The following is a 26,296-nucleotide window of genomic DNA, read 5'->3' on the forward strand; positions in this document are numbered from 1 at the left end:
TTTGAAAAAGAAAACCAGAGCTGGAGGAATCAAAATTCCAGAGTTCAAGCTCTATTACAAAGCTGTAATCATCAAGACAGTGTGGTGCTGGCACAAATACAGACACATATATCAATGGAACAGAATAGAGAACGCAGAAATGGACCCACAATTATATGGCTAACTAATCTTCAACAAAGCAAGAAAGAATATCCAATGGGAAAAGGACAGTCTCTTCAACAAATGGTGTTGGCAAAACCAGACAGCACCATGCAGAAGAATGAAACTGGACCACTTTTTTTACACCATACACAAAAATAAATCCAAAATAGATGAAATACCTAAATGTGAGGCAGTAAATCATCAAAATCCTAGAGGAGAACACAGGTAGCAACCTCTTTGACATTGCCATAGAAATATCTTACTTAATGTGTCTCCAGAATCAAGGGAAACAAAAGCAAAAATGAGCTATCAGGACTTCACCAAAATAAAAAGTTTCTGCATAATGAAGACAGAAAACCTTCAGAATGGGAGACGATATTTGCAAATGACATCTGATAAAGGGTTGGTATCCATAGTCTATAAAGAACTTATCAAATTTAACACCCAAAAAACGTACTCCAGTTAAGAAATATGCAGAAGACATGAACAGACATTTTTCCAAAGAAGACATACAGATGGCTAACAGACACATAAAAAGATGCTCAACATCACTCATCATCAGAGAAATACAAATCAAAACTCCCATGATGAGATACCACCTCATACCTGTCAGAATGGCTAAAATGAGTAACACATGAAACAACAGGTGTTGGAGAGGACGCAGAGAGAGGGGAACCCTCTTACACTGTTGGTAGGAATGCAAACTGGTGCAGCCATGCTGGAAAATAGTGTGGAGTTTCCTCAAAAAGTTAAAATTTGGACTACTCTAAGATCCAACTGTTGAACTACTGAGTATTTACCCAAGGGATACAAAAATACTGATTTGAAGAGACTCATGCATCCTGATGTTTATAGCTGCATTATCAACAATAGCCAAATTATGGAAAGAGCCCAAATGTCCATTAACTGATGAATGGATAAAGAAGAGGTAGTAAATATATACAATGGAATACTACACAGTCATTTAAAAGAATGAAATATTGCCATTTGAAATGACATGGATGAAACTAGTGTTATGCTAAATGAAATGTCAGTCAGAGAAAAACAAATACTATATGATTTCATTCATATGTGGAATTTAAGAAACAAAATAGATGAATATAGGGGGAGGAGGGAAAAGAGAGGGAAGCAGAGACTCTTAACTCTAAAACTGAGGGTTCCTGGAGGGGAGGTAGGTGGGGCATAGGATAAATGTGTGATTAGTATTAAGGAGGGCACTTGTGATGAGCCCTGAGTGCAAAATATAAGTGATGAATCCCTAAATTCTACACCTGAAGCCACTATTACCCTATATATTAATCAACTAGATTTAAATAAAAACTTGAAACAAACATACAAAAATTAGGTATTTAAAAATGTATTTATATTACCAGACCTGGTGATATGAATTTGTTCTGTAGATGGCTAAGCATAAGATGTTACCAAATACAGGGTGCCTGGATGGCATAGTCAGTTGAGTGTCCAACTTTTGGTTTCAGTTCAGGTTGTAATCTCAGGGTCCTTAGGTTGAGCCCTCTATCAGGCTTTGTGCTTAGTGAGGAGTCTGCTTGAGATTCTCTCTCCCTACCCCTCTTGCTTATGATCTAGCTCTCTCTATCTAAAATAAACAAATCTTTTAAAAGTTGCCAATTACTATAATCTGGAGATTCAGTAGACCTAGCATTAATTAGTGTCAAAGAAGCCCTGGTTGCAATCCATTATGTAACCACTCTTCTGATGTTTCTTTTTGTTGTTGTTGTTGTTGTTGTTTTACATATTTTTTGACTATTCAGTTCTCTTCCAGTCCAATTCTAAAGCATATATCAATTATTTTATATGAAATAGGCAAAGACATTTTTTATTGGCAAAATTATATTGATTAAATTAATGAGAAATGGAATGATGGTAGAGTAAATTAAATGGATTACTACCAAGTCAGTTGTTATATGATCCTTTTTTAAACACAAATTTTATTTTCATATGAATGAGTTAATGAAATTTAACTGATGTCCTTTTTCAAAGAGACCAAGGGAAGAATGTAGCCATCAGCACTTATGGATACTAATTTGATGGTTTCCATAAAGTCACAAACCATGTCCCCAGAACAGTAAAGTTTATGATACAGAAATGGGCCTGATATAAATAACTTGTAGCCAATTTCAGGATAAGATAGTAATAATTTGTTAGTGGGTAAAAAGATATTTCCCAGTTGGCAGTTAAAAAAAGCACAATATTGTCAATTATTGAACACAGAATTTTTACATGATAGTTTTTATTTTGTTGTAGGACACAAGCAGTCTATCAGTATTAAAGCTTTATTTCCAGGTTGCATTGTAGTTTATTTGTTGGACTTCCACCTTAACAAAAACACAAAGTAGAATCTTTATTTGCATTAGAAAATTAGCCCACTAAAATAGAATGATAAACTTTTTTAAGCTTTTCATTTTTCCCATCTTAATTATTGGGTTGCTTGAAGAAAATTTATATAATGCATTAACAATGTAATTTTCCTTGACTTTTCCAAAGTTGCTATAGACCTCATAGATTTCCTCTGTTACTATCTCAAACACTTTCTTAAAAGTTATAATCATAGTTCATGTGTCCATCAAACACTTGATTTTTTAGAAAACATTCCTGATTTTTAATGCCAACTGAATAAAATTTACAATCTCCAAGGTTGAAATTCAAAGCATTATACATGTGATATTGCTTAACTTAGGTGACTTATCATTTATATTCTCCATGAGATCTTAGCTTTCTCTAGAGTGCAAGTTCAGTCTTCACTATCAGAAGATCATTATTTTATTTGAGGTTAAATTAAGGCTACACTAAAGGCTATTCTGAATCTGCCATACAAATATTAAAAGCAAGACTTGAAGTGGTCAGATTTATTTGAAAATAATAAAACTGTATACTAGAACAAAATCCAAAACGATGTAAAGAAATACAAAACAAATCCAGAAACCCATAACAGAAATCACACTATCTAGTACCCAATAAATAATTACCAGGCATTCACATAAAGAGGGAAATTTAATCCATAAATGAGAGATAAATGAATAAATATAAAAAGACCCAGAAATTCCATAAATGGTGGAGATAAAAAAAAAACACAACTAGCAAACAAGGACATAATATGGTTCCTATACACCAAGATATTTATGTATAAGAAGGTAAAGGAAAATGTAAGCATGATATAAGATAAATAAAAAATTAAAAATTATCCAACCATACCATAAAAACAAAAACTTATTATCAAAAATTTATAAAAATACTGGATGGAATTAATGGCAGATTAGACACTAGAAATGAAAGTTCAAAGAATTTAAAGATATAGAAGTAGAAACTATTTATAGTAAGTCACATAAACTATTAACAACCTTATGACCACAAATCTAATAACCTATATGAAATGAATGCAATCCTTAAAAGACACATCTGCTAAAATTCATATTAGAAGAAACAGACATGTGAATATTATTACAACTATTAGAGAAATTAAATCAATAATTACTTTCCAAAACAAAAAGCATCAAGCCCAGATGAGTTCACTGATGAATTCTTTCAAAACATTTAAGAAGTTATACCAACTCCTTCCGATCTCTCCCAGAATACAGAAGCAAAGGAAATACTTCTGAACTTATTCTATAAAGCCAAAATTACCCAAATAATGAAATATCATACAAAGAGATTATAAGACAAATAAAGAATAATACCTATTATGAGCACAGATGTAAAAGTCATCAACAAAATATTTGCAAATCAAATTTAACACTGGAAATAATTATACATCATAACCAACTGGTATTTAACCCAGCTATGTAAGGATAATTCAATGTTTAAAAATCCATTAATATGATCCATCATATCAACAGACTCAAGAAAAAAATTATTTGACAAAATCCAACACTTATTAATTAATGATGAAACTTTTAAGTACCTCTAATATAAAAACTTTTAGCAAAGTAGGAATAAATAAATCTACAAAAAATATCCAACTAACATTATACTTAATGGTGAGAAACACAAAACTTTCTTGCTAGGATTACCACAAAGCAAAAATGCCCCATCTTACTATTGCATGTCAACATTATACTTGAAATCCAAACTAATGCAATAAGACAAGAAAAGAAATGGGAAACATATTTGGAAGGAAGAACAAAAACTGCCTTTGATTGCAGATGACATGAACTTCTATATGAAAAATCCAAAATAGCTGCCAAAAAACCCTCCTGGAACTAATATAGGACTATAGCAAGGTGGCAGGATGCAAAGTTAATGGTAAAAAAAAGTTATTCACTATCCTATGTACCAGTAATGAACATGTGGAATTTGAAATTAAAAGCACATAACTATTTATGTTGGGCCTCCAAAAGTGAAATAGCTATTAATCTCATAAAATATATACAAGAGCTACATGAGCAAACTACAACTTTCTGATAAACAAAAAAACAACTAAATACATGGAGAGATAGTCCATATTTATGACATGCACATCAGAATTGTCAAGATATCTGTTCTTCCCAACTTGAACTATACTTTCAAAACAATTCTGGTTGAAATTCAAAAAAGAAGTGAAAATATTTCTAGTGGACAGAATTCAAGTCTAACAATAAATATTCCCTAAACCTGGAGTGAAGTCTCCTAAAATTTTAGTGTGATTTTAGATTGCTGAAGATAAATGACTTGAATGTGTTTGCCCTTCTTCCCATTTCTGAATGAAAATATCTTTTGTGGTTATAAATGTCCTGTTCTGACATTGTACAACTGAATATCTGGGGGACAATTAACATTCCTTGTTATTTCTAGCTCTCTAAATCAAAAAGACAGCTTGATTTCTGTTAAAAATACCACAGGTCCAAAATAATGGTGTAGTTAGGGCCCGAAGTCATTAAACCAAGGCTTAATACTTAACCTAACTGCAGTTTCAACCTCCCAAAAAGTCACCTTTAACTAGTCAACATGGCAATTTCCTACTGATAGACACCCTTCGATTCCCCTTTATGAGGGCAACCTTGCCAAAAACAGTGGATTATTCCCTAATCATTTATTTTTCCACTCCCTCTCTACTTTTGAAAACTTTTGTTTTTTTCTGTAACCCTTTGGAACTTCCTTCTGCTTGACATTGCTGCCTGGTCCATGAATTGATTATGAAAAGATGATTAGATCTTTAAATTTTACTCAATTGAATTTTTGTTATTTAACACTCCCTAATTTAGAAACTGCTGCTTATTACAAGAGATACTATATTTCATCTTGATTCCATTCATGTAGAAAACCTTTAGATTGGTTGACCTGGGGAGAGAGTAAGAGTCTCTTATCTGAAGGAAAAATAATGAGCCAATATTTGGTAACCACAAAGGTAAAAAGTGATTTTCATGTATGGTCTAAACAAAATATATCTTGATGTTAAACTTCTGCTATAGTGAAAGGGCAATGTTAAAAACTGACTGCTCTATCTTAACCCAGAGTGAGTAGGATACAGAGAAGAGTTTTGAATGACTGATGGTTAGGCAATGGCAAGAAACAGAACTTTGTTATTTGAAATCTAGGATATTTTAAAGGTTATTACCATTCCAAAAATAGCTTATACAAATTTATAAAATCCTAACACATTTTCATTGAAATCAGAAATAAGTTAGAATTTTCTATTAGTATTATGCCAAAAAACTTTTGTCAGTCTACACATAAAAAAAAATACTTTTTTTTTCCCTAATGATTTCCTAGGACCTGTAGGGAAAAAAGTCTGGTCTTCATCACTAGGATTTCAAACCCTTCATGTTTTAGAATCGCAGTAGAAACTTAAATTTCCCATGATTCCCCACTTAGAGTCTGTTTTGAAAGCCTGGTAGGTTTCTTTACTCATCATGGCGGGTATTTGTCATTTCTAATGCCTGAGTAATATTTCATTGTATACATACACCACATCTTCTTTATCCATTCATCTTTCAATGGACACCGAGGCTCCTTCCACAGTTTGGCTATTGTGGACATTGCTGCTATAAACATCGGGGTGCAAGTGTCCCGGCGTTTCACTGCATCTGTGTCTTTGGGGTAAATCCCCAGCAGTGCAATTGCTGGGTTGTAGGGCAGGTCTATTTTTAACTCTTTGAGGAACCTCCACACAGTTTTCCAGAGTGGCTGCACGAGTTCACATCCCACCAACAGTGCATGAGGGTACCCCTTTCTCCGCATCCTCTCCAACATTTGTTGTTTCCCACCTTGCTAATTTTCCCCATTCTCACTGGGGTGAGGTGGTATCTCATTGTGGTTGTGATTTGTATTTCCCTGATGGCAAGTGATGCAGAGTATTTTCTCATGTGCATGTTGGCCATGTCTGTGTCTTCCTCTGTGAAATTTCTGTTCATGTCTTTTGCCCATTTCATGATTGGATTGTTTGTTTCTTTGGTGTTGAGTTTAATAAGTTCTTTATAAATCTTGGATACTAGCCCTTTATCTGATAGATCATTTGCAAATATCTTCTCCCATTCTGTAGGTTGTCTTTTAGTTTTGTTGACTGTTTCTTTTGCTGTGCAAAAGCTTCTTATCTTGATGAAGTCCCAATAGTTCATTTTTGCTTTTGTTTTCCTTGCTTTCATACATGTATCTTGCAAGAAGTTGCTGTGGCCAAGTTCAAAAAGGGTGTTGCCTGTGTTCTCCTCTAGGATTCTGATGGATTCTTGTCTCACATTTAGATCTTTCATCCATTTTGAGTTTATCTTTGTGTATGGTGTAAGAGAATGTTCCAGTTTCATTCTTCTGCAGATGGCTGTCCAATTTTCCCAGCACCATTTATTGAAGAGACTGTCCTTTTTCCAATGGATAGTCTTTCCTGCTTTGTCAAATATTAGTTAACCATAGAGTTGAGGGTCCACTTCTGGATTCTCTATTCTGTTCCATTGATCTATGTGTCTGTTTTTGCGCCAGTACCACACTGTCCTGATGATCACAGCTTTGTAGTACAACCTGATATCTGACATTGTGATGCCCCTGGCTCTCAATTTCTTTTTTATTTTTTAATATTCCCCTGGCTATTTGGGGTCTTTTCTGATTCCACATAAATCTTAAGATAATTTGTTCCAAATCTCTGAAGAAAGTCAATGGTATTCTGATAGGGATTGCATTAAATGTGTAAATTGCCCTGGGTAGCATGGACCTTTTCTCAATATTGTTTCTTCCAATCCATGAGCATGGAATATTTTTCCATCTCTTTTTTTCTTCCTCAAATTCTTTCAGAAGTGTTCTGTAGTTTTTAGGGTATAGACCCTTTACCTCTTTGGTTAGGTTTATTCCTAGATATCTTATGATTTTGGACGCAATTGTAAATGGGATTGACTCCTTAATTTCTCTTTCTTCAGTCTCATTGGTAGTGTATAGAAATGCCATTGATTTCTGGGCATTGATTTTGTATCCTGCCACACTGCTGAATTGCTTTATGAGTTCTAGCAATCTTGGGGAGGAGTCTTTTGGGTTTTCCAAGTATAGTATCATGTCTTTGTCATCTGCGAAGAGGGAGAGTTTGACTTCTTCTTTGCCAATTTGAATACCTTTTATTTCTTTCTGTTGCCTTATTGCTGAGACTAGGACTTCTAGTACTATGTTGAATAGCAGTGGTGAGAGTGGATATCCCTGTCATGTTCCTGATCTTAGGGGAAAGGCTCCCAGTGTTTCCTCATTGACAATAATATTTCCTGTGGGCTTTTCATAGATGGCTTTTAAGATGCTGAAGAATGTTCCCTCTATCCCTCCTTACACTCTGAAGAGTTTTGATCAGGATTGGATGCTGTATTTTGTCAAATGCTTTCTCTGCATCTATTGAGAGGATCACATGATTCCTGTTTTTTCTCTTGTTGATCTACCATGTTGATTGCTTCACGAGTGTTGAACTAGCCTTGCATCCCAGGGATAAATCCTACTTGGTCATGGTGAATAATCTTCTTAAGGTACTGTTGGGTCATATTGGCTAGTATCTTGTTGAGAATTTTTGCATCCATGTTCATCAGGGATATTGGTATATAATTCTCCTTTTTGGTGGGGTCTTTGTCTTGTTTTGGAATTAAGGTGATGTTGGCCTCATAGAACAAGTTTGGAAGTATTCCATCCCTTTCTATCTTTTGTAACAACTTTAGAAGAATAGGTATTTTTTCTTCTTTAAATGTTTGATAGAATTCCCCTGGGAAGCCATCTGGCCCTAGACTTTTGTGTCTTGGGAGGTTTTTGATGACTGCTTCAGTTTTTTCCCTGGTTATTGGTCTGTTCACGTTTTCTCTTTCTTTCTCTTCGAGTTTTGGTAGTTTGTGCTTTTCTGGAAATGTGTCCATTTCTTCTAGATTGCCTAATTTTGGCATCTAGCTCCTCATAATATGTTTTTAAAACCATTTGTATTTCCTTGGTATTGGTAGTGACCTCCCCTCTTTCGTTCATGATTTTATAATTTGAATGTGTTTATTAATAAATCAATAACAACATGTTTATTATATTATTATAAAGTAAATAAATAACAAAATGTTTATTAACTCTCGTCTGCTGGGTGTACAATTTATTTGCTGTTCTTTCTCCAGTTCCTTTAGGCGCAATTAGCTTTTGTATTTGAGGGTGTTTTTTTCTCCAATTTTTTGAGGGGTGCTTGTATTGTGATGTATTTCCCTCTCAGGACTGCTTCTGCTGTATCCCAAAGATTTTGAACAGTTGTATCTTCTTTCTCATTAGTTTCCATTAATGTTTTTAATTCTTCTCTGATTTCCTGGTTGACCTTTTCATCTTTTAGCAGGATGCTCTTTAACCTCCACGCGTTTGAATTTCTTCTGAATTTCTTCTTGAGTTTGAGTTCAAGTTTCAAATTATTATTGTCTGAAAATATGCAGGGGACAATCCCAATCTTTTGGTATCGGTTAAGACCTGATTTGTGACCCAGTATGTGGTCTATTCAGGGGAAAGTTCCATGTGCACTTGAAAATAATGTGTATTCAGTTGAGTTCGAATGTAAAGTTCTGTAGATATCGGTGAAATCCATCTGGTCCAGTGTATCATTAAAGCTCTTGTTTCTTTGAAGATGGTGTGCTTAGAATATGTCATTTACAGAAAGTGCCATGTTGAAGTCTCCCAGTATAGGTGTATTATTAAGTATGTCTTAACTTTGGTTATTAATTGATTGATATACTTGGTATCTCCCACATAAGGGGCATAAATATTCATGATTGTTAGGTCCTCTTGTTGGATAGATCCTTTAAGTATGATATAGTGTCCCTCCTCATCTCTTACTACGGTCTTTGGGGTAAACTCTAGTTTATCTGATATGAGGATGGCTACCCCTGCTTTCTTTTCATGGCCATTTGAATGGTAAATTTTTCTCCAACCTTTTATTTTCAGGCTGTAGGTGTCCTTAGGTCAAAAATGAGTCTCTTGTAGACAGAAAATAGATGGGTCTTGTTTTTTTATCCAGTCTTAAACCCTGTGTCTTTTGATGGGATCATTAAGCCCATTCATGTTCAGAGTTACTATGGAAAGATCTGAATTCAGTGTCATCATAATACCTGTTCAGTCCCTGTTTTGTGCATTGCTTCTTTGGACTTCCTCTGTCTCTTACAGAGTCCCCCTTAATACTTCTTGCAGAGCTGATTTTTTTCTTTCATATTCTGCTTATCTTGCAAGCTCTTTATGTCTCCTTGTATTCTGAATGAGAGCCTTGCTGGTTAGAGTATTCTTGGCTGCATGTTCTTCTCATTTAGGGCCCTGAATATATCCTGCCAGCCCATTTCGGAATGCCAGGTCTCTGTGGAGAGGTCTGCTGTTAATCTAATAGCTTTCCCCATATAAGTTAGTGATCTCTGGTCTCTTGCTGCTTTAAGGATTTTCTCTTTATGTCTTTATCTGTGGAATTTTCATGTTTCACTATTAAATATCGGGGTGTTGAATGGTTTTTATTGATTTAGGGGGCAGGCCTCTCTATCTCCTGGATCTGAATGACTGTTTCCCTCCCCAAATTATTGAAGTTTTCAGCTATGATTTGTTCAAATATACTTTCTCGTTCTCTGTCCTTTTTGGTGCCCTCTGGAACCCCAATTATATGTTGATTTTTCCTTCTGAGTCTGTCATTGATTTCCCTAACTTTACCTCATGGTCTTTTAATTGTTTTTCTCTTTTTTTTCCTAAGGTTCCTTCCTTGCCATCAACTTGTTTTCTATGTCACTCACTGATCTTAGGGGAAAGGCTCCCATTCTTTTACCTCATTAACCCTTGTCGTTAGGACCTCCAGTTTGGATTACATCTCATTTAATTGATTTTTAATTTTGGCCTGATTAGATCTAAATTCTGCAGTCATGATGTCTCTTGATTCCTTTATGATTTTTTCCAGAGCCACCAGTACCTTATAATTGTGCTTCTGAATTGGCTTTCTGACTTCGAATTGTAATCCAAATTCTGTAACTCTGTGGGACAAAGGTCTGTTTCTGACTTTCTTTTGTGGTGATTTCTTCTTTCTAGTCATTTTGCTCAGTGCAGAGTGGCTAAAAACAATTTGTACTCGAAGATGGAAGAAAAAAAAGAGAAACAAGGAGGTGTATCCTTTGGTTCTATATACTGTAAATCTGTCGACTTTCCCTGGAGCTCTCCAGCGCTGCTTGGTCAAGAAATTGCTCCCCCCTGTCCTTCCAGCTGGTCTTCTGGGGGAGGGGCGTGCTGTGCTGATTCTCAGGTGTGTGCATCTGGGGCAGCTACCCCGCCCCCTGCCAGGTGCATGGCTCAGTGGGAGCTGTTCATCCTGTGAGGCCCCTGCTCCCTGGTGGCTCTGCTCCATCCATGCACAGTGTGACACCAGGAGGAACAACCACACTGGCGGTGGCCAGCTCTCCAGCCCTAGAGTCAGCTCCCGCAGTAACCATCCACTGTCTCCGAGTCCGCAGGGGCCTGGATGCTCCGGGGACTGGGGCACTAATCTGCATAGCTCGGGGACGCCTGGCAGCAGGAGCGTCCTCGCTGTCCTGTGCCCTCCCAGCCTCCACCTGTCCCGGGGGGAGCACAGGATCCTGGGCTGTGTCCCCCAGTGCCCTGGGCTCCAGGGCCTGCGCCTCTGGAATCACGCTCCCAATCACGCTCCCAGGGCCACGCAGCCCCTTCCCCAGGGATCCACCACCTGAGCTGCTCCTGGGCCCCATCGGGCGTTAGCTCCAGCCCTTGACCGCGCTGGACCCATGGTGTGTGGCGCGCTGTCCCCCGGGGCACACTTCTCTGTTAGTGACCCCGGGAACCTGGGCTCCACTGCCCCTCCTGGGATCCTGCCCGAGTTCCCTGCTAGTGCCTTTCTGTCCGGGAAGATTTGTAAAGTTCCTGCTTCTCGAGGACTCAGCTTTCCTGTCCCGGGAGGCTTTTTCCACCCCCATCCCCCCCACCCCATTTGCCCGGCTCCTCACGGGGCCCCAGTCCCACTTGATTCCTTTTTTTTATTTTTTTTTTCTGCCTTCCTACCTTGTTAGAATCAAAAACCCTTCTCTCTGTAGCATTCCAGCTGTTTTCTCTTCAAATCTCAGGACGAATTCATAGGTTTTTCAGGATGATTTGAAAGTTATCTAGGTAAGTTGGTGGGGAGAGGTGACTTGGGGACCTTTTAGGATGTTGTTCCCCAAGGCCCAAATTAAGTTCACTCCTTTCATTGAGACTTTCCTGGTATATTCAGCCTATGATTGGTCCATTATTTGAATGTTTATTTATGCAAAAACTAATAGTGATACCTTATAATTGTTCCCATTTTTACTGATCTTCTTTCTCTTCCTTTATCCTCTTCCTTTTTCTTGTTCTCCTTCTACTCCCATTTTCTTTAGTGTATGTGTGTTGTGCCTGTATTTTGTCTTTTCAGTATAGAATACTAGCTCTATTAGTTCACTGACAAGATGTATCATGCCCTAGATTTCTCATTAAAAGCAAATGTCTTCTTACGTATATTAAAAACTATTCTATGGGTAGATCAAAACCTGCAGCAATACTTCTTTTGGAGCATTTACGGGATGCATCTGAGATTATTCCTATAATAGGATCATGGTTATTGAACTCTGGTTTAAAATGCCAGTAACAAAAATAAAAATTCCAGTAACAAATCAAAGAATATTTTTCAAATATTTCAGGATTATATAAATTTCAGCATGTAAAATATTAACATGTTAAAATTTCATTACATAAAATTCAGCAAAAATAACTTACCTGGATATTAAATCCATACCATCAGTATAGTTTTACTTTTACTAGAAGAAAAGGAAAACTGATATTTATCAATTGTCTATAGTGTACAAGTAAGGCTTTGTGTTAAATGACTTGACATTATCTCCAGTAATCTTCACAATCTTCCATTTTATACTTGCAGATATGGCTCTGACACATATCTAATTCTGATATGGGTATAACTATTGTTTTTTATTACAATCCGGGATATTAATGTTGATATTCTCCCTCATTTAAATACTGTTTCTTGTCATCCATATATGTCAATATTCAAATGGATCATATGGAAATGTTTCCATAGCTCAAAATTCTGTTTATTGTAGACTTTTTCACATATTTATATATGTATATATATATATTCATATGTATATTTGTATATATACATGTATATATATTACATGAATATATACTTGTATAATACACATATTTTATATATTAGGTTTATATATATCACTGCTCCTTGCAGTATGTTATATATATATTATAATGAACAATATAGTACTGTTCTTAACTTAAACTTGGGTTCTAGTATTCACTCCTTACTCCAGGTACTTAATCTTTTGGATCCTCAACTTTCTTGTTTATAATTAGGAATCAAAAGGCATGTACTTGTAGGATTAGTCACTCATTTATTCATTCACTGAATTTATATTGAATGCTAATTTGTGACAGCCACACTGTATGCATGTAAATATTTATTACAGTGGTGGGTGGGAGATGGTCTGAGCAGCGAATGAGAAAACGCGTATAAAGTTTAACATCATGCCTGGCACTAGAAAGTACTCAATAGGTAAATGTCATTATTATTGTTATCTTCCACTCTAATTAATTAGAACATAATCCTACTTTTAATCATTGTCTGTCCAATATTATAATATCTTAAATATTATATACTTTAAAATCATCTAGCTTTAACATTACAAGCCTAGGAACATAGGACATAAATATATCCAAAATTGAGCTCTAAATTCCCTTTCAGCTCCAAAATATTGTGAGTTTCTGAATGGTATTGAACTAGTGGCTTGTGATCTATACTCTGAAAGCAAGTCATTTGGGGTGCTATAGATGTTCAATTTATCATCAGAGGTACCTGATTGAATAGTGTCAGGGGTTTGTTTATTGACAGTGGGATAGATAGTGTTTACTGGTTTTCAGAATTTAGATTGTGCTAGATTGTGCCTCATTGTAAAGCTCAAAAGAATTCCAGCAGCTTCAATGAAACAATATCACTCTCCTTTTAGAAAATGAAGCTATAAAATAGGTAGGGTTGTCACAAGAAGAGATCTCAACCTAACATAAAAAAGGGGACAAATCCCTGATTATTACAAGGATTTTGCATAACACTTGGTGAACTAACAGTTAATCTATAAACCATATTAGGAGCTAAAACTGAATGCCATTAGATTTTTATCCCTTTGGCTCTGTTATACGTACTTGGAAGCTATGTGTTATACCATAGTCCTTCAAAGCTCTTCCTATCTTTGTCAACTTGGTTTTCCTGTACTTTTAATCTTCACTTGGTAAGCTTAGTCTGTCTTTATGTCTTCCAAAATGTATTGTTGTTTAGAATATTTCTCTTTAAAGGCTGATCATTGTAAATTTGATTCCACCTTAAGACTCTGAGACTCTCTTAGAGATTAATTTCAAGGCTTTAACTTGTTTTGAACCTTAAAGTATCCTTAATTCTAATTGTCTTCAATTATGTTTCTTCAATGGGAGGGTCTACACCTCTGTCTTCAAATAAGAATTTAGATCTCAAATGTTTTTTAGAAGTTTTCCATAGAATCATTCTATTTTTTATATTCTATTTTGAATTTCTAATTTGTTATGCCCACATCTTAGTCTTGCTATAAACATTGCAAACGAGTAAACTATCTCAATTTATTTATAAATACCACTAATTGAGGAATCATATATTATGTACTAGACCAATCCACTCATTTCATTCACAGTGATATTTAAACTACAGTGGTTCCTACCTAAAAGGGATTGCTCTTAAGATCAGGAACTGGTGGGGTGGAGGGGGAGTGGGGCTCCACAATATGGAAGCTAATCATTACTGACATGATAATAATATAGTCTCAAACATGTATGTGGCAGTTTGGGTTTTCATTCTTTTATTTGTTATGATCAAGATGACTATGTATCCAGCTTGCCTGGCTTAATTCCAGTCTACAACAGTTGCCTGAAATAATTATTATCACCTCTTACATTCTTAAAAGTTCATTTGTTTGGATAATACACTCTATAGTAACACATTATAGGCCATTCAAATGGAGGCAAATTTCTCTTCATTTTGTTCAATCAACTACATGTCTTACAGTCTTCTGAGTCATCTAGAAACATGTCATTTATGAAGAAGAGGACTATATTTGCTGTCAACTACAGTCTTGAATATGGTCTGTTAAGTGTAGTTATAAAAAGCCAAGGGTGAATATGGATTGAAATAAAAGTGATAACATAAAAAACATGGTATTCACACATTTCTTCCTGAGTTTCTAGTTCCAGAGAAAGTTATTACGTAATTAACATTGACTTAGAGGAGACGTGTGACAATAGAATACAGAAGTGGGAAGAAATGTGAATGTATTCCCCTTCTATTCAGAGAGCAAACTAAAATTATTATGAGGAAAGTAAGAAAAAGGAACTTGAACTATGTATTAGAAAGAAATTTCTCTCTAGAATGACCCTCCTAGTTTATGCTTACCTTCTAAAAAGTGATGGAAGCATCTGTGTCTTTCATTCTTAAGGCCAGAAATTTCCAAGTCTGTGCTTTAAAGATTGAATTGGTTTTCAAGAAGTGTTGAGAGATATAAACCAATAGGATCCTATTAACAATAATCTTATAAATAAATATTTTGTATACTTTCATGTACTTGATTTTTTCAAATTATGAAATTTAATATACTTAATCATTTTTCAAACCTTAAAAAAGATGCTTTCTATAAAACCATTACTTAGAACTTATAAACCAATGTCAAATCAATAGTTGAGAAAGAAATTTCAGCTTAACTATCTGATTACATTCTTGTTAAAGAATGAAGTATTAAGAAATTTTCTTGGGATCCCTGGGTGGCGCAGCGGTTTGGCGCCTGCCTTTGGCCCAGGGCGCGATCCTGGAAACCCGGGATCGAATCCCACGTCGGGCTCCCGGTGCATGGAGCCTGCTTCTCCCTCTGCCTGTGTCTCTGCCTCTCTCTCTCTCTCTCTGTATGACTATCATAAATAAATAATAATAAAAAAATATTTAAAAAAAAGAAATTTTCTTGAATTATAAGTACTTACTTATACATTCTTTTGGCATGTTGAACTAGCAGCATCTTAAACTTATTTACTATGTTAAGAGTGTTATGTTTATACCTTTAAAAATGTAAATGCTACTTTTATTATGAGTGATTGTTTTTCTGTATGCTCTAGGTAAGCTTTAGCTTCTTTGAGTTTCTTGAATGTGCCACTATCTTGCTTCAAGTGTCCTATTTTATTTCTTCTTGGAGCCCTTGTACAAGAGCTAAGTCATATCCATTATTGAGGTCTCCAACATTACTTACTCAAAGAAGGCTTACTGTTTGGACTTGTTAGTTGCCCTCATTATATGTAAATAGTCTCACCTTTGCAATTATTTTTCAAAGTTTGTTTTTCCAACCAGAATGAAAACTCCATAGTGCATGACAAGCCTGTTATTTGTTGTTTCATTTTTCAAAACTGTTTTTGTTACTTTAATTATATAGTGAAGATTATGTGTCTTTTCACTATTAAATGGCTTCTCTTATTAAGTATTTAAGATTCTTGAAAGTTCAGAAAATAAATTCCCAGCATTCTTTCTCTGCTATGCTTCTACTCAGTCTGGAAAGCCTGCTATCATTATTTTTCTCCTATATTGCAATTTTGTCCTCTTTATTGCTTTCAGATTCGCTTCTATTTCCTGTAGAAAATACAGTTGACTTGCTTCCAGGTTAGAGGAGGGGAGAAAGACACAGAATGAAGTCAAAACTAAGTCTAGTAACTAAACATGAAAACAGGACATGATTCTTAGTCATATACCAGCTGATTACTATCATCCTGCTTATTTGAAAACATACCACTTTTTAAGAAGAACAGAAAGCATAGGAAGGCAGTATAGACAGGAGAGAGCATAATTGCAGATGATCATAAGATTTAATTTCACCACTTACTATTTATGTGACATTGATGAAGTTTCTTAACCTTTTAAAAGCTCAATTTCTATGATGTTAAAATGTGAATGTTAATCTTAGAGTCATAAGAGGTAGTAAATTAACACAATAATAGATTTTAGAAAAAAAGAGGGCGAAACATAAAGAAATGCCCAACAGTAAATGGGAAAATTAATTTTCAAAAATTATAATTCATCCATTAAATGATCTGTTATGAACACTCTGATTGCTCAATTAGACATTATTTTGCCTCATTGCAAAATAAAATATTGCATTTGAAAATATAAAATTAGAACAAGAAAAAGATTGGTTAATTCAAAGAATAGGTCAACACTTGCTTTTTATTTATTTCTCTAATCTTTGCCTTGAAGAAGAATTCCGTGGTTAAAAGATGAAAGTTGCCTTTTACCATATAATTTTTGAACTGTAAATATCCCTAGAGATAGGATTTCATTCTTTCGTATTAACTCCATTATTACTAGTTGACTCTTTCTTGAATAATTTGTTTTTGTAGATCATCTTCATTATGAGATTATTTCAATCATATGTATTTAACCCAGGTGACATCTTTGGAATTTACTTTAGAAATTATAATTCTGTGGATATCTGGGTGTCTAGTGGTTAAGTGCCTGCCTTTGGCCTAGGGCATGATCCTGGAGTCCCAGGATTGAGTCCCACATAGGGCTCCCTGCATGGAGTCTGCTCCTCCCTCTGCCTGTGTCTCTGCCTGTCTCTCATGAATAAATAAATAAAATCTTTTAAAAAATAAGAAATTATGATTCTATCGAACATTCAATTGAGTATCTTATCACTAGTTAGCACTTATAAATAACTTTTAAATTTGGTTACTGCTATACAATGATGCATTAGTTAATGCCAATTCAATGCATGGCTGCTTTCTTCCATGAAGATACAACTTTCTTGTCAGTTCAGTCCAATAGCTCAGTTGCTCATTTTTTTCTTACTCGACAATGAGTATTTTTCAGAGCTTAAAGTATTATCCTTTACTTCTATCCTTGTTCTCTTTAGGGAAGCTGTTCTATCCTCCATTTCAACATCATGTATGTAGATATGATTTTATTTTATTCTATTTTTTTAGTTTTTATTCATTTATTTGAGAGCAAGAGAGAGAGCATTTGTGTTTGCAAACAGGGGGAAGGGCAGAAAGACAAGCAGACTCCCTGTTCAGTAGGGAGCTGGATGCAGGGCTCTATCCCAGACCCTTGAGATTATGTCTTGAACCTAAGTCAGATGCATGATCAACTGAGCCACCCAAGCACCCCTGAAGTTAGGATTTTAATAAAACTGTTGCTGCTTGTGTTAAATTACACTTTATATTCTTGATTATGCTAAATTTTTAGACATCTCAAAATGAGAGAAATCACTGGCTAAGCAAGTCATAGGTAGATATTTATATAAGACACACATACATGTTTATATATATTCTTGGTATCATCAATGTCATAATATATTTTTCACCTTTTTTTTGAAAACCATTAAATGCTAATCAAATCACAATAACCAAACCGTGGAAGGAGCCTCAGTATCCATCAAAAGATGAATGGATAAAGAAGTTGTGGCACATGTATATAATGGAATATTACTCAGCCGTTAGAAACGACAAATACCATTTGCTTCGACATGGATGGAACTGGAGGGTATTATGCTGAGTGAAATAAGTCAATTGGAAAAGGACAAACATTAATATGGTCTCATGCATTTGGGGAATATAAAAATTAGTGAAAGGGAATAAAGGGAAAGGAGAGAAAATGAGTGAAAATATCAGTGAGGGTGATAAAACATGAGCAACACCTAAGTCTGGGAAATGAACAAGGGGCAGTGGAAGGGGAGGTGGGCAGGGAGTTGGGGGTGACTGGGTGATGGGCAATGAGGGGGGCACGTGGCAGGATGAGCACTGGGTGTTATGCTAAATGTTGGCAAATTGAACTCTAAAAAAAATTAAAAATAAACAAATAAAAATGTCAAAAAAAAGGTTTGAAATTCACCTTATGAAGAAAGAGAGACAATCTTTCATGATATTTTTTTTTCTTAATGACTTAGAATTCTCCATTGGTCATATAAACAACATTGGAATGAGAGACATTGTTGTATGCGTATAACTCAGATAGTTATATTCCCTAGGTAGAAAAGTATTTTGTAAATAGTTTTCATTTCAATATTGTGAGATTTATTTAGCGATTTAGCTTATTCCAAGTTTTACATACTAATAGTTGGGAAAACACAGGACAATGATCATGCACTCAATATCGACTAATGTTTTAACATATAATTTTTGCTAATCCTGATTATAAATAGTCATGCATTATTATTAGAAGTAAATTTCTTAGACAATGTAAGTTAATTTTCAGTTTATGGTTTCTTTAAAAAGTCAAAAGCATTAATATAATATTTAACCTCCTTTGGGAAAATATATGTGGATAATAACATCATATTCCCATTATTTCCCCTAAAAATAAGTAATATTTTTACTTTATAGCCCTCTCCATTTGCATATCAAGAGAATGGTTGAGTATATGATACTCCCTTTTTCTGTGACCAAATCTTTATTGAATATTTACCATGTGCCACACACTGTGCAAGGTTCTGAACTTACTATATGTGTTTGACTACCACTTTCATACATATACTTCCATAGTAAATAGGGAAGCAACACCACTAACAAAAATATGTGAAACGCTTCAATAGAAAGTAGGCAACTTCAAATTAAAAAAAAAAAAAGTGTTGACTCCTACATTTTGTTTGCTGAGTTTGCTTTGTAATCAATCACTGGCTATTTCATTACATAAAAAGACTAGTGGTAAGTTAAAGAAAGAGGGTGACTAATGGTGATGATTACCATTATTAAAAACAATCTAGAAGCTAAATTTAATGTAGTCCAAAATAATAGGATTTCTCTCACTGCCATAGTGGCATTACAAACCCCATAAGGACTTGTATATGTCCCTGAACAAACGATCTGTACATACCATTTTCTCCTGCCTCCTTATTCCATACAATATGATGGACCTCTCCACTTAGTAAATTTGAGGATCATATGTGTGCAGGAATGAATTAATGCTTACATTTTCTCAGTCCATTTCAGATTAATGTGGTGTGGAGTGGTCAGGAGAGATTTCACTGTCTCTCTGATGGTCTTCCTTCTGTTCAATGAATTCTGTTAAATGATCCCTGTAAGACACATCCTTCATTCCTGGCTCACAAAAATTGAGTTCTGAATAGCATTGTTTTGAGTGTATGGAATTCAACAGATGGTACCAAATGGCCAATATTTTAAACTACTTCCTGGGGGTAGATCTCCAGCTGAGCTTTCCTATCAGCCTCTTTCTCATTGACTTTCACAGTGTTCATTCATTTTAGCATTATCATGTGAGGCATATTCATGTTTCCCCAGAAGATGTAATTGTGCATATTAGCGACTATGAAGCTTAAGTATGTTTTATATTGTCTGTTCTTCTGCTTGTGTTATCTTCAAACAATGTCTTATTTTTAAATGATTGGGTTCCAAGTGGTGACTACTTATCTTTTTGCATCAGTTCACCAAAGGGAAAATTACAGGTAGCGATTTGTTGTAGCTATCAATAGATCTTTGACAGACGCCCTCATCTTTGTTGTCAGGATGAAACATTCTGTTCTAGAACAAAGGAAAAACATTATGCACACAGTGCTTATGAGTCTCTGAAGTCTTTATTGGTACTCTGCTCACCTTTACCTCTTCATGAGAAGAAAAAGTAGATTTATATTAGAAACTATTTTGAAAAATGTCTACTTCAAATGCACTCAAAGGATTTTCCGGTTATTTTATTGCAATTCCAGGGTACCTTCATGTCACTGAAGTAATGTGCTAAGCAAGGTAGACATTTTTCTAAATTTGTGGGAGGCTACCTTGAAAAAGATGATGGGAAAATAAATAGACTATATTCTGCTGTTGTTATTCATGTTAGAGTTAGAGCTCTCTAGTAGTAAGTTACTACTAAATAGTTGTAAATATCCAAGCAGCAATAAAAGGTGAGTACTTATCATATAACCATAACCTGTAATTCAATACTTACGATTCAACACAAGGTCAGTAGGGCCAAACACATAAATATTCACATTTTTTTAATATTCACATTTTTCTATATAAAATGTAAAGATTTTAGTAAACAAACTTTTTGTGCCATATTAAATGAAATGAAGTCTTAACCTATCTTTCAAATAAGGGAAAAGTTAGAAGTTACTTCCAACAAGACATCCTGATTTTAAAACTTATAGAAGTTACTATGTATTAAAATTAATATGAATAGTCAGAAGTAGTTAAGTATTTTCAAATGGATCACCCATTTGAGTTCTGAGTCCCATCTTCCTCTTTGGTTATCTAACTGAAAATAAGGTTGCTATAGCAGGATCCACTTATATATATGCTTATATTTCTTACTAAACCACTTGCATGCATGGGAAGTAAGCACAGGCATAGTCTCAAGCACATATGATCAAACATATATATATATACACATATCTAGATTATGTGTATATATACACATACTCTGTGCACCACCCTTTTAACAAACCAATTCTATTTGCTCAGAAGTATAACTATGGCTCTCTGTAACAGATGGGAGGATACAGTGGAAATGACTTCAGGGCTGCTGGCTATAGATCTGAGCAATGAAGTTTTGATGGTTTGAATCTTTTGTGTTTGGTAAATGAAAAGGGAGCTTTATATTGTGGTTTAATCATTCCACCTTCTCTTTGCCTCAGAAGTTCCTTTTGCTTAAAAGAATAAAATAATCACTGTGTCCTGCTGGAGATGTCTGGTGAACTCTTTTTATTTTGTCTCTTAGAAGATAGAGAAAATAATCGGCCAGGACTGGATCCAATTGTGAAGTAGGAAAAGATTGTTCTTGATGTCCTTCAAAAAAGATTGTCCTTCTCCATCTGTTCCTACATCAACCTTCTTCTAATCTTTTCCTGGCCTTTTCCCATGCCAATGTGCTGGATCAAGGGAAAAGTTCAATAAAAGGAACGAGAAATGATGCCAAGATAGAGAAAGCTGGTCATAATATGGTCATTTAAGTGTTTAGAAAGTAAAGCTGAGGCCAGAAAAATCAGAAAATGATCAGAAAGTCATTACAAGTAATAATGATATCAAATGCTTCCATACAGCTAGGTACTTGCCAACATTCTAACTGCTTACATATATTAATTCACTTAATATTAATGACTATTCATTTCACCTTTATTTTATAAGTGAGGTAAGTAGCAGAATAGTTTAAACAACTTATGCAGAGAATAAATGAAAGAATTAGGATTTGAACTCAGGCTAGCTTTAGAGACCTTGTGCTTACCCACTATATCATTTTGCTCTCATACTGAAGAACTTAGCCAATATCAACAAAAACATTAATATAGAGAATATGATCAGAAAATAATCAGCAGCATAGGGGCTCAAAACAAAAATCTGTAGGACTGAGGACATAAATAGAATAAAAACATCATTGTGGAAGCACAGTGCTGCCATAATAATTATTTTTTAATTATTAAATAAATAGTGAATGAAAAAATCATCAGGTAGGATCTAAGAATGAGGTCACAGCTCTCTCTGAACTTCTCTGGGATTGTCACTCCATGAGAACCAATCCTGAATGGCAGATCCTCAGAGAATCACACCATGGTGAGTGTGTCTGGAGACCATGGAGGCTGTAGGGTAGGACAGAGGATGTTTTTAAGTTCTCACCATTTATATCATTAATATTCCTCCTCTACTCCAGAGACCCCAACCCTCTGGAAATTTATCTGGAATCTTTAGATGCCCAATGCTTTCCTATTACTCCTCACTCTTCAAAAACTCTGCCAACAAGTATCTACTGTGCCACTGTCATTACTGTGCCATTGTCATGTGCCAAGCTCTGCTCTGGATGATGACAACAATTTTTTAACAGGCAGAATCTGGCTTTCGCACTGTTTCTTCTGAAGACATACGGACAATAGAAAGGAAGGCAGTTGGAGTGAGAGGGAAAGAAGAAAGAGTTTAAACTTTTCAAATACTGGTGATTTTTTATGAATATGAATGATAGTTCAGGTAATAGAGGATAATGAAGGATCAGAAGACTGACTTAGAGTGGGTTAAGAAAGCCTTTGTGACGAAGTGAAGTTGAACTCCAGTCTTGATTTTCAAAGACAGCCATCTAAAAATCTTGAAGGAAAGGTTTCTAAAAGGAAGAAACAGCTCCTGCAAAGGTCCTTTATACTGAGTAATATTTTCAGGCTTACTAGCATGTTATGCTTGCTTATTAGGCTTACTAGCAGATAATACTTGCTCTGATGGGGAAATTTCAGATTACTAAAGCTCAGCCTTAAAACACAACCCAGGAAACTCTTTCCCAGCTTCCTTTACATCCAAACACAAGCCAAGTGACAGCTACACAATCCCAACCACAGGTACATGCAAAGAAGGCATTGGAGCAGACGAGTGCTCAAGCCAAGGAAACAGGCTGTATCTGGAAGGTTTGTGTCTGAGCTGTCCAGTTTGGGTACAGTGTTGGTTGACAGGTGCAGTCCCTGCTGTAAAGTGTTATTAGTGCCAGTCAAAGAAGCGCTAGAATGCAGTCCAATTTTGGATAGCAATGTAAATGGCCATATCAATTGTGGTTTCCTTATTACATCAGTTTCCAGGCATATACATCAGTTTCTAGGCATAGTTTCTGGGATTCTTTTTCAAAGTTTAAGTTTAATCCTGTATCTACAGCCCTTCTAACAATCAGGAAGCCCTGTGTCATTTTCTGTTGAATTGACTGGAATTGGATTCTGTTGCTTGTTATTAAAAATGCTCAATGGTAAAGGTTGGACTTGGTTTAGGAACAAAATAAATAACAAGATGGCTCCTGTTCATCTCTAGCCAGAGTATCCTACTAGTTTGGTCTCTTCCTATAACTACTTATGACTTGATTTTACCCTTCTATCTTTCTTTCCCCCTAATTTCTTCGACTCTTAGTTTCTTTTTTTCTTTTCTTTTTTTTTTTTTTTTAGGTTTTATTTATTTATTCATGAGAGACAGGGAGAGGGAGATATATATATATATATATATATATATATATATATATATATATATATATAGAGAGAGAGAGAGAGAGAGAGAGAGAGAGAGAGAGAGGCAGAGACACAAGCAGGGGAGAAGCAGGCTCCATGCAGGAAGCCTGATGTGGGACTTGATCCTGGGACTCTAGGATCACCCTGGGCAGAAGGCAGGCACCAAACAACTGAGCCACCCAGTGATCCCCAAGACTCTTAGTTTCTAAGTGTAACTCAGATAATGGCAAGGAAGAAAAATGTAAGAGATTTTCCTACAGAATATCTTGTATGTTTTTATATTCTGCCACCAAACCTTGTAACTAATCTAGGTCAAAACTGTACTTTTTTTTCTGTATTGAACTCTCTCAGCTTCATATTGTCTTAAGTTGCAATTATTATCCATAGTTCTATCTTAGGTGGACAGAAAAATGATTCGTAAGAGTTGTTTTCTCTTCTGTAAAACCTAAGTGACCCAAGTCTCTCTGTAGTGGAGGGTACATGACACCATTCAGCTGGTGGCCCCTTAAATGCCTGCTTATAATTTATTTTTCCTAAGGTCTAGCCTTATTAGTATAATGTTTAGCCAAACTAGAAAACATGGTGTTCTTAGGCAAAATAGGCAGAAAATAATCTTAACTCCAAGTCCTGGAAGAAATGTACAGATGTGACCATTAGCAGGATGGCCATTGATCTACTCACCCCTTAAGGAGGAATAGAGGCGTTACATATCTGAGCCCCTAAAGTGACAAAGAATGACCTAAACAAGCTTCATTCCCATAAGCATCACCTAACCCTGGAAATTTTTGGTTTAGGTTGATACCAAAAAAATATAATAAAAATTTTTATGTCTATCTACTTACCTTTAATGCTTAATCATTACAGATAAAATGAAACTATTTGCAGAAATACATATACAGAATATACAGAATTAACTTTGGAGTTTCTTTTGTGATACAACCCCAAATACAGTACATGTTCCTTATCTAGCAAAGCTATAGACCCAAAAATTTAGAAATAGTTTGATAGAAACCAATTTTTTTTAACTGTGCCAGAGACAGAATTTAAACAGAGATTGTCATTGGCTTTTATAGAATGCTTAAACCAGTGATTTTCAAAATTTTTGGCAGTAATTCACAGTAAAACACATTTGATTTCACAACTCACTATAGGCAAAATGTTAAACACACGGACACATATTATAGATACAGTTATAAAAACAAAAAAAATGTCACAAATGCTTTCTTATCCTCAAAAATAGAATTTTTTTTATTTTCAATTGTTTTTATTTAGGAAATAAATGGCAATTACCTATTTTATTAATTCAAAACCCAGTAGTGAAGTCATACCTGTAATCTGAAAAGCATTGGTTTAAACTCTGTCTCTATTATAGTAGAGGTGAAATCTATTTTCAGATGCCAAGGAAGCAAATCTGCTGATTATGACTTCAATGGTAAGTTAAAATGTTTTCCAAGTTTTAAACAATTTGAAAACAGCTTTCACAATTTAGTTTATTTGTAAATTGTGGTCAGATATTTTCTTCAAAATGCCCTTTTTTTTTCACTAATGTGTATCCATAACTTTCTACATTTTCACATAATTCACACTTGGAGAGTAATTAAAACCAGAATCTTTAAGCTTCTGTATTCAGTGTCACACTAAGGTTAAACAGTTGTGTATGTTTCTATTCACAAAATTTCTTTTCTGGGGTGTAAAAACAGAGAAAGTGAAATCTAACATCTGGGGATACACTGCAGGAAACTTAAAAATCACTGTAGAATTTAGAAATTCTAGAGTGTGATAATTTATTTTCAAATAATCTAAATGCTACTTAATGATATTTTTTGCACTATTTTACACCTACTCTTAGCAGCAAAGGAGTTAACAAAACATTCATTCTTATCTATACAATGTTCTTTCAGTAAACCTTGTAAAATGCTCATTAAAAGTCTCACATGTTTAGAAACAAGAGTACATTAATAGGAATGCAATTAAGTACTTATTGCTTTTGTCATTTAAAGTAAGTTAACCAGATGGCATGAAATCCTCCAAAAGAGATTTTAAACAAACAATCGAGATTTAATTAATATGCACCAGTTAACTCATTAAATATATAGCAACTAGCTCATTAAACTTAAGGTAAATACTTATTTGAGATAGACTGAGATATTTCTTTTTACATTTATCTTCATTTTGCCTGACTGGTCATGCGATAAATGATGATTCTGAGAGTAGAACATTTTAAAGTATAAATTTTTAGAGTTCACATTTTTTTTTCTTCAATGATAAAATGGAACTTGGCATTATTTTCACAGAAAATACCAAACTCAGTGACTACGTAATACTAGCAACAAATAAACAATTTTAACTTCATTTAAACTTAGATATCAGGTTAAATGTACTTATTAACTTAAGATACAAATGGCAGTCCTTTCTCCATCTCCTCTTAGTACTATAATGTGGATCACAATATTATTCCCCAGTGAATTTTAAATAACTACCAAATTTCCTTCTGTTTTGGTGCTACTTAAAGTAAAATTGAGTCATAGACCTTTGGCCAAGAAATGATTATTCTTTATCTGCTGAGATCATCATCTTTGTCCTTATATTAAACATGAAATAGAGACTATAGGCTTAGCCAGGTCTATCGTACAGGGTCATATGACCAATTACCATGAAGCACATCTTGTGACCAGAGCAATTGACATCTGTAAAGATAAGAATGCCTA

Source organism: Vulpes vulpes, chromosome 8 (assembly GCF_048418805.1).
Source record: "Vulpes vulpes isolate BD-2025 chromosome 8, VulVul3, whole genome shotgun sequence".
Lineage (NCBI taxonomy): Eukaryota > Metazoa > Chordata > Mammalia > Carnivora > Canidae > Vulpes > Vulpes vulpes.